Consider the following 10,078-nt stretch of genomic DNA (forward strand, 5'->3'; position numbering starts at 1 on the left):
GTATCCATGTAACTCACTCAAATAAAGTAACCATAATAACTCAATTCAGTAATGAGGAAATTACATATACAGTGATGGGGACATCAATAATCTCTAATTATCAAAGTTTTTTAGAAGGTCCAATTTTCTAAGCCTGTCAGAAACATAGGTTAGACATGAATTTAAATTAAAAAAAAAAAACATAAGATTAAGAGTTAGAATTCTTTAAGGGTTGTGTGGTTTTGGGCACTGAAGTTTAACCAGGAAGGCCGGTGATTGAGTAACTGGAACATTAGAAATCAGAGAAGTGAGGGCAGTAAAAGAGCCAGAAAGCTCCAGTTCCTACTTAAATACATCCTTGGGATCCATGAGAGGGGTGGCATGTCCCAATCTTTTATTGGATAGATTGCTGTAGGAGGTGTGACTATAGGATGAGTCCCTACTTGGTATAATGTGACATATTATTGAGTAACAGACATCAGGCATCTAACTGACCCACTGGTGAGCAAATGACCTGGGTCAAAGTAAAGGTCAAGTGCAGAAAAAGATTACAAAATTGTTTCCAATGACAATATTCTTCTATGCCCATCATTTCTTACATCATATTCCCCCTCAAATTACTGGGGCCCAAATTCATCTAGGGGATTGGAACAGAAGTCAGTCTTCTAACTTCTTCGGAGTTGAAAATGGGATGTTGAGTTGTCCCTACCTATCCTATGGGGACCCATTTGAAGGGGAAATATATTGCACATAGAACTGAACTGAAGAAGCATCCAAAGGATGTGGGCTGTCAGAATCAAATTAAAGACTGATAAGTCACCTGAGGCCACTAGCTGCAGACATGCTATCTCAGTCCTGGAGGAAACAATCATTATCACAAAACTTTGATTTTTTTTTTCTTTTAGGGAGGAAATACTTCGTGGCAGGGATGTTTGAGCATTTGTGAAAATGAAACAAAATTTTTTTTTTAATTCCCTCAACCCCCACCTAACTGCAGAGGGAAATTATAGATAGTGAGATGCCTATATAGTTGTCTTCCATCTAGGTGATCAGTGGATAGAGCGCTGACCTTCAAGTCAGGAGGACAGGAGTGTGAATAGAGCCTCAGACACTAGCTAGCTGTGTGACCTTGGGCAAGTCACTTAGCTTTGTCTCCCATCCAGGGCCATCTCCAATCATCTGATTCATCTGACTATTGGACCCAAATGGCTCTGAAGGAGAAAGTGAGGTTGGTGACTTAGCACAGCACCCTTTCATCCAAATCTAATCCATGTGTTTATCATGGCATCATTTCCCTGATATCATGGTCTTTTTCAAGGCAAAAGAACAAAACATCATCCACCTTGCCTTCCAATAACAATTCAATGATAGTTTGTAAGATCTCTTAAAGATTTTGATTAGTCATTTTTCTATAGTCATTAAACTTATATTTACTCAAACCAAATCCTTCAATACTAAAAAAGGAGCAACCTCAGGCTGAAAGGTTCAAAATTGGAAAAAAAGTTTTTATTTGTCCTGAGAACTGCTGGCCAAATTGATGAGGTCACTGAACCTCAGTGAAGTACCTTACTCCCGGCAAAGACTCAATAGATTCCTGACTCCAGGAACAAGACAAGTACTCATCCACAAGTACTCAATAAAATAATAAATCCCTTCCCTGATTGCCTCCCATCCAGTCTTCCCAATTCTTATCTGGCCACTGGACCAGATAGCTCCAGAGGAGAGAAAATGAAGTTGATGAGAGCACAACATCCCCTTACTCAAATCCAATTCATGTGCATAGCATCATATTACTTTCCTGGTGTCTTGGTCTTTTTTGAGAACAAAAGATAAACATAATCAAATCCCTGCCTTAGCCTGAAATGATTTTTGTCTTTGAGCTACTGCCCCATTACATGTCCTTACTGACCTCATCTTTGTTCTTTGAGCTACTGCACTTATCTATTCCCAATTATCTCATCTCTCTCTCTCTCTCTCTCTCTCTCTCTCTCTCTCTTTCTTTTAGGTTTTTACAAGGCAATGGGGTTAAGTGACTTGCCCAAGGTCACCTAGCTAGGTAATTATTAACTGTCTGAGGCCGCATTTGAACTCAGGGACTCCTGACTCCAGGGCTGGTGCTCTATCCACTGTGCCACATAGCCACCCCATCTCATCTCTTTTTGAAATGGCCTTACATTAACACTGAGCCCAGTTCCATTATCTAAACTATCAAAATTACTTGAGACCCACCAATTCCCTTACTCTATCCCATTGCTCAGGCTTTGTTGACCTTAATGATCCTCTAATATTTCTTCTTTGACTCATATTTCAGAGTCAGTCAAAGTTTATATGTGCAATTCATTCCTGTTATAAATGGCTTGTAAATACTTAGTCCAGAGTGATTAAAATAGGTTTTATTAAGATGTCTTAGGGGAAGCTAGGTGGATAGAGCACCGACCCTGGAGTCAGGAGCACCTGAGTTCAAATCCGGACTCAGACACTTAATAATTGTCTAGCTGTGTGACCTTGGGCAAGTCACTTAACCCCATCGCCTTGCAAAAACCAAAAAAAAAATACATCTTAGTAAAAGGTCCACCTCTCTTAAGGGGAGAGGGGCCCCATATCCCTGAAATGCTATGTCTCATATTCACTTTGAAAGGCTAATTTCTCCCCCTTCACACCAGTCTTTGGCTGGAGTCACAATCTAATTTATACATTCACCCCTTATGTTTTCCCTGTCCTGCTCATTGTACAGGGGAGGGAACAGTAATCAACTTGAGCATGCACAAAAGAGGACACAGACCCTAGATTAGCTCAGAACTAGATGGGGCAGATCTAATCTCAGGTTTTGATCAAGTTGAAGCTAAGTCTTTTGTCTTACACTCATGTGCCTGTCCATGGGCACCAATATAGGTAGACCTCAGTTTTTGTAATGTAAACTACCAATTTCCCTTCACATTCTTGTGGAAGCCAAACACACCCACATATTCTTCACAATTCCCAACTTTCTAAAGAATCCAATATTCTTTCTCACCTTCATCAAAATCAGTTCATGGGTATGCAAACCCCAATATTGCAAATCTCTCCTTCAGCATTGAATATGCTAAATATCTATAGATACAGATATAGATAGAGATATTAATACATATTGTCAAAATATAAGTAGTTTTTCAAAATTATATTCCTGGTCAAAGATTGATTTCTTAGCTATTATGAGGAATGGAATGTGTCCTTTAGACTTAAAAAAGAATACTTGTCCTGCCCCCCTTATATTGTAATCCAGGAAAGAATGTATCTTCCTTTAGACAAGATAGCATTATGTAGGGTTGAGATACTCTTTGGTGAGATTTTGTGCAACTTTATAGAATGGCCTTCAGGGAGGTTTTAATATTTTGTTTATTAAAGGACTCAAAAAGCAGTTGTGTTAATATCTGCTTTAAATATGGTTAATACCTGAACATATTCTACTATAAATTTCTTTGTTTTTTATAAAAGCTGATTCTAGATGCAATTTGGAATTATTGTATTTTTACATCCCAAGTTTTTTTTTCTTATATTTCATTTTTAAGTTTAGTCCTTATGGGCAATAATGAATAGAACGCTTTGTCAGTTTTTCTGCTCAAGATTATAGGTACCACATGGCGTATTTTGATTTTTCAGAGCTAAATTTCTGTCTGATGGTAGGAAATAGCAATTAAAGACTTCACAAGACTGAAAATTGGAATTTATCTGAGACCAGGTATTGAAATTTAGGTTGGACCTATAAGGCTGGCAACCCTATGGGGTTTAGACGTGGATATTTGTGGGTGACATTTGGAAATGTCTCACCTGGTAGATTGAAAACCTAGTTCAAGGCACCTGATGACCTTTATAACCTCTGCCTGGAAACTAACATCAAAATAAATAAAGGAATTTGTCCTTCTTATATATCTGATCTTTAAAGCAAAGTTTTATAATCAAGTTAGGTAAAATTTATCCTTTTTTTTCTTACAACTATCTAAATTCTAATAACCAGCTAGGCTAGTATATAAACTTGTCACTTATTGTTGGCTACATTTTCCTGGGAGAATTAAGTTCCTTGCAGTTTTTCAAAATGTTAAAGGGATATTTAAGCAAATATGATAAAAATTTTGTAACATCAGGATATGCTCCTCTGCTGTAACTATCTTAAGTTTTGTTTTAAGGAAAGGAATGTTAGTCAATTAAGTAAATCTAAGTATTTTTAAAGATAATCTGTGGTCCAGTTTTTTCGTTTTGTTTTTTTTAATTTAAGGCAATGGGGTTAAGTGACTTGCCCAAGGCCACACAGCTAGGTAATTATTAAGTGTCTGAGGCCGGATTTGAACTCAGGTCCTCCTGACTCCAGGGCCGGTGCTCTATCCACTGCGCCACCTAGCTGCCCCTGTGGTCCAGTTTTAAAATTTTTGCTTAGAGAAATCCATTTTGAACTAAAAATTTTTTATTCTCTTTAAATATTTGGGTAAATGTTGAAATTGTTTTACTTGTAAATCATGAACTGGATATATACTGTTATAAAGTGATTACAAATGTATATGTTACAAACTCAAGTTGATTTGGAAAATTTTAATGAATTTATTTTTTGTAGTAGAATCTGCATTATTATGGAAGTTTACATTTGTCAGTTGTTAACCATATTAATTTTCTTAGACTAAAAATGAAATAAGGAAAAGTTAGTTTATCCATGAAGTTTTATTCTCTAGGATCTTATCGAATCCATGGCTGGATGACATCATTAAACATATCAACCAAGAGCTTATTGAAAGAAGCATATTTAGGGGCGGCTAGGTGGCACAGTGGATAGAGCACCGGCCCTGGAGTCAGGAGTAACTGAGTTCAAATCCGGCCTCTGACACTTAATAATTACCTAGCTGTGTGGCCTTGGGCAAGTTACTTAATCCCCATTGCCCTGAAAAAACTGAAAAAAAAAATAAAAGTATTTATAGATATCTCACCAAAAGGGTCATAAAATTTTGGCCATCAACTAGTCAGGTTATTAATATTTGTATTCTCTAACTCATTCATAAGATCTGTACTATGTCAGAATTGACAAAGGTAGACTTTCAATTATTAACTGGACTACTGTCTTCAACTTTGATTTGATATTTTATGTGGTTATCAATTATACTATAGACATATAAAACATTGGGATTTCTCCCTTTCCAAAAATATAAGAATTTATTCAGCAGTTTAATAGAGATAACCAGACTAGTTTCCTGCCTTCTCATGATAGTCTTTGTAAAACTGTGAAAATCTAATTGCAGATGCAATTAATGGGGGGAACCAGGCTGTTTCACACAGACTTCAGATCTGTAATTGGAGAGACACAGACCTTGAGGAGAGCAGAGGTTAAATATCCAGTCTTACAAACCCTGATTTGAGGCTGAGAAACCAATTTTTGATAAAAAAAAATATTGGATTGGGGGCAGCTGGGTGGGGCAGTGGATAGAGCACCAGCCTTGGAGTCAGGAGTCCCTGAGTTCAAATCCAGCCTCAGACACTTAATAATTACCTAGCTGTGTGGCCTTGGGCAAGCCACTTAATCCCATTTGCCTTGCAAAAACCTAAAAAAAAAGAAATACTGGATTAAAGATGTTTTACATAGTGGAACAGCATCCTCCAAATGGGGGAAATGATAATTCCAAGTATAAAACTCAAGTTTAAAATTTGGCTTGTATAAGACTTGTTTGATTTTCATATTTTCTATTTGTAATAAGTTTTTTGTGTGACAATTGACAATAAATTGTAATTTCCACGATCCAAGAGGTTCCAAAATTTTATGTTTGTAACCCGATAAAATTTGTGTTCACATATTTGTTTTGCCAGAAAGGAAAGTATCTACCAGTAATATGAATTTCACATGGAAGAACCTAGAAACATCAAATGTCAACAGAAGAAAAAGAAATGAACCCGAATTTCTTGCTATTCTTTACATTCTCTTTTTTGGGCTTCTTATTTGTCTGTGTTGTTTAATCAAAGGGGACTGCCACTTTTGATCTCTGTAACTTGCCCTTTTGATGCTGTAAATAATGAAACAGTTCTTAGGAGTTACAAGTATCTCAAAATTTAAGTTCTTGATCTGGCTGACATCATCTAAAAAATAGAAATTTTGTCTTTTTTTCCTCTCCAGTAACAAGTATGCATCTTCTCATTCTATCAATGGCCACTGGATGGAGCCAGCTTCCTGGAGGGGGATGATTCACATGCTTTGTGGAGGTCTTTAGCATAACTGATAAGACTCGTTAAGTATAATAAGATTCTCCAAACTATATTCCTGGTAAAAGATTGATTTTTTAAGAGAATACTCTGCCTTCATCTTAGTCACCTTGTCAACTTAGAAAGAAATTAAGATTCCTGACAACGCCCCCATGTTAATCCAAACACCCACCGGGATGCTGGGACTCAATACTTAGTCCTAATGTAACATTTCCAGGACCCCGGTTCAGCTTACCTTTGGGTTATATATCTGATCCCCACTGGTGCCAGGTGCGGAGTTTCACTTTTTAGCAGTCTCGGAGTCTTTCCCTGGTTTCTGTTCCTCTGAGTTCCTCACTTTAGAACTTCCCCCACCCAGCGAGACGTGCCAGTCAAGACCAAGGACTATGGGGGAAATCCCAGTTGGTGCCTGTCTTTAGATTTCGACCTGGAGGGACCACCAGGGAGGGGCATTATCCTGGAAGGGCCCCCCAAAAGTCTGTGTGGGACGGAGGACCACCAACCCAATTAATTAAACAAGAGGCTTCTCAAGGTAGAAACAGAAAGCACTTTTATTCCACTTCTGCCGAAATAGGGCACCTCTACCAGCAAGTCTGCTAAAGTGAGGCAAAATGGAAGAAGCAGGACAGATTTTTATACACTGTGATAAACAAGTTTTGAGCGCATTTCCTCATACCCTCATCCTGTCCCCCTCTACTGTCAGGGACTCACAATCTTGTGATCACCCATCAGGGTCTTTCTGCCCAGGAAATCACAAATCACAGCTGTTGGGACCAGACATAATTCTTTCTTGGCATCCTGTCCAGTTTTTTTTTTTTTTTTGAGACTAGGTAGGGTGATTTTTACAGAAGACTTTTATAATGTCCTCAGGAAGGGGGCAGTTTTACAACATTTCTTGAGACAGTTCAAAGGTCACTTTCCCAAGACCCTGAGAAGTCTTCCCCCAGCAATTTTTTCAGCCCTCTCAATACCGTGCAACCATCACGGCTAGGCCACAAAAGAATTTGGTAATTTTTCCTATTTTCTGTATTTGCAGAAAAGTTCGCCTCTTTGCCAGTTCAGGTGTGGTCATCACCGCAATGGCCACCACCTATAGGTTAGAGGTAAGATCCTGGAGAATGAGATTTAGGATGTCTAACCTCGATCTTCTGCATTTGAATTGGAAGGCTTTTACAATTCCAGGTTTCTCAAGACAGAGGTCCTGCGTTGGGAGGGCGCATTCCTGCAGTGTGATGGGGACCCTTGGGAGGCCAAGCCAGATCCCGCCTCCTGATAATGGCGTTGTACGACTCTGGGGTCCCCCAGGCCTGCGTAATCGGCAAGCCCAGACAGTCCATCAACACGATTATTAATCGCATTCCGGTTGCTCTTTCTTGGGGGCAGCGGGGCGGCCCGCCCCCATTGGGCCAAGCTCTGGAAGGGAGGCCCAGGCTTCGTTTATTTATTTATTTATTTATTAGGGTCAAACTCCGGGAGGTTCCCCCGCGCCCGCGGGCCGTCACCCGCCCAGGAGTCCTCCCTGCCGCCTCGGGGGGCCCCGGAGCCTCGGGCCTGGGCCATGGGGGAGCTTCCGGGGCGCCCCTGCCCGTCCCAGCCGGCGGGCCTCGGCCCGGAGCCGAGCGGGGGTTCCGGCCTCCAAGCCAAGCTCCGGAAGCGCTGCCGGACTCGGGGACGCGAAGGACTTCCTTTCCCAGAATGCCTCGCCAAGGGACGGACACCGCCCCCGCCCCCACCTCGGAGGGACTCGGGAGTACGGAAACCGCCGAGACCTCCGGGGATCACGTGATCCCCGGAGCTCTTCCGGGCTTTGGGTCCCAGGGCTTGTGGGACTTGTAGTTCCCAAGTCCTCGTTGCGCAGGCGCAGTTCTCCAAGGAGTTTGGGGGGGATTTCGATCTTTGATTGCTAGTAGAATTGGGGGGGAGGGGGCGGAGCTCACGAGGAGTGGGGCGGAGGCCTGGGCCGGGGAGGAGGACCGTGCCACAGCCACAGACACCCGCAGGTGAGGCCCTGACAGAACGGGTGAGGGGCCTGGGCGTGGGTGCCAGGGAGGGTGGGGCGAAGAAAACCCGAGCAGCCCCTCCCCCCGGCTGCAGGACCCCGCGAGTGTGAGTGTCAGTGTGCACGCGTGTGCGTGTATCTGTGAGCGTGAGCGTGTGTGCATGCGTGTGCGTGTATCTGTGAGCGTGAGCGTGTGTGTGGATGAGTGTGTGCATGCGTGTGCGTGTATTTGTGAGCGTGAGAGTGTGTGCATGCGTGTGCGTGTATCTGTGAGCGTGAGCGTGTGTGTGGCTGAGTGTGTGCATGCGTGTGCGTGTATCTGTGAGCGTGAGAGTGTGTGTGGATGAGTGTGTGCATGCGTGTGCGTGTATTTGTGAGCGTGAGAGTGTGTGCATGCGTGTGCGTGTATCTGTGAGTGTGAGCGTGTGTGTGGATGAGTGTGTGCATGCGTGTACGTGTATCTGTGAGCGTGAGCGTGTCTGTGGATGGGTGTGGATGGGTGTGTGTGGATGGGTGTGTGCATGCGTGTGCGTGTATCTGTGAGCGTGAGAGTGTGTGCATGTGTGTGCGTGTATCTGTGAGCATGAGTGTGTGCATGTGTGTGCGTGCATCTGTGAGCATGAGAGTGTGTGTGGATGAGTGTGTGCATGTGTGTGCGTGTATCTGTGAGAGTGACTGTATGTGGATGAGTGTGCATGCATGTGTGTATCTGTGAGTGTGAGCATGTGTGTGGATGTGTGTGGATGAGTGTGTGAGTGTGTGCATGCGTGTGCATGTATCTGTGAGTGTGAGCATGTGTGGATGTATGTGGATGAGTGTGTGCATGTGTGTGCATGTAGCTGTGAGCATGAGAGTGTGTGTGGATATGTGTGGATGAGTGTGTGCATGTGTGTGCATGTATCTGTGAGCATGAGAGTGTGTGTGGATGAGTGTGTGCATGCATGTGTGTGTATCTGTGAATGTGAGAGTGTGTGTGGATGTGTGTGGATGAGTGTGAGTGTGCATGTATCTGAGCATGAGTGTGTGTGGATGTATGTGGATGAGTGTGTGTGTGGATGAGTGTGTGCATGTGTGTGCATGTATCTGTGAGCGTGAGCATGTGTGGATGTGTGTGGATGAGTGTGTGCGTGTGTGTGTGTATCTGTGAGCGTGAGTGTGTATGGATGTATGTGGATGAGTGTGTGCATGCATGTGCATGTATCTGTGAGTATGAGAGTGTGTGGATGAGTGTGTGTGGATGAGTGTGTGCATGTGTGTGCATGTATCTGTGAGTATGAGAGTGTGTGTGGATGTGTGTGGATGAGTGTGTGAGTGTGTGCATGCGTGTGTGTATCTGTGTGTGTGGATGAGTGTGTGTGTCTGTGTGTGAGTGTGTGTATGAGTGTGTGTGTCTGTGTGAGAGTATGTGTCTGTGTGTGTGTGGATGAGTGTGTGTATCTGTGTGTGAGTGTGTGTGGATGAGTGTGTCTGAGTATCTGTGAGTGTGTATGTATCTGTGTGTGAGCATGTATCTGTGTGTACAAGTGTGTATGTATCTGAGTGTCTGTATCTGTGAGTGTGAGTGTATCTGTGTGAGTGTATGTGTGCATCTGTGTGTGAGTATGTATCTGTGTGTCTGAGTGTGTGTGGATGAGTGCATGTGTGTATCTGTGAGTATGTGACTGTATATCTGTGAATGAGTGTGTGTATGAGTGTGTGTATCTGAGTGTGCATGTATCTGTGTGAGTGTGAGTATATCTGTGAGTGTGTGTGTATCTGTGTGACTGTGAGTGTGTGTATCCTGTGTGTGTGTGTGGATGAGTGTGTATATCTGTGAGTGTGTATGAGTGTGTATGTATCTGTGTGAGTGTGAGTGTGTGTATCTGTGTGTATGAGTATGTGTATGTA

Source organism: Macrotis lagotis, chromosome 1 (genome assembly GCF_037893015.1).
Source record: "Macrotis lagotis isolate mMagLag1 chromosome 1, bilby.v1.9.chrom.fasta, whole genome shotgun sequence".
Lineage (NCBI taxonomy): Eukaryota > Metazoa > Chordata > Mammalia > Peramelemorphia > Peramelidae > Macrotis > Macrotis lagotis.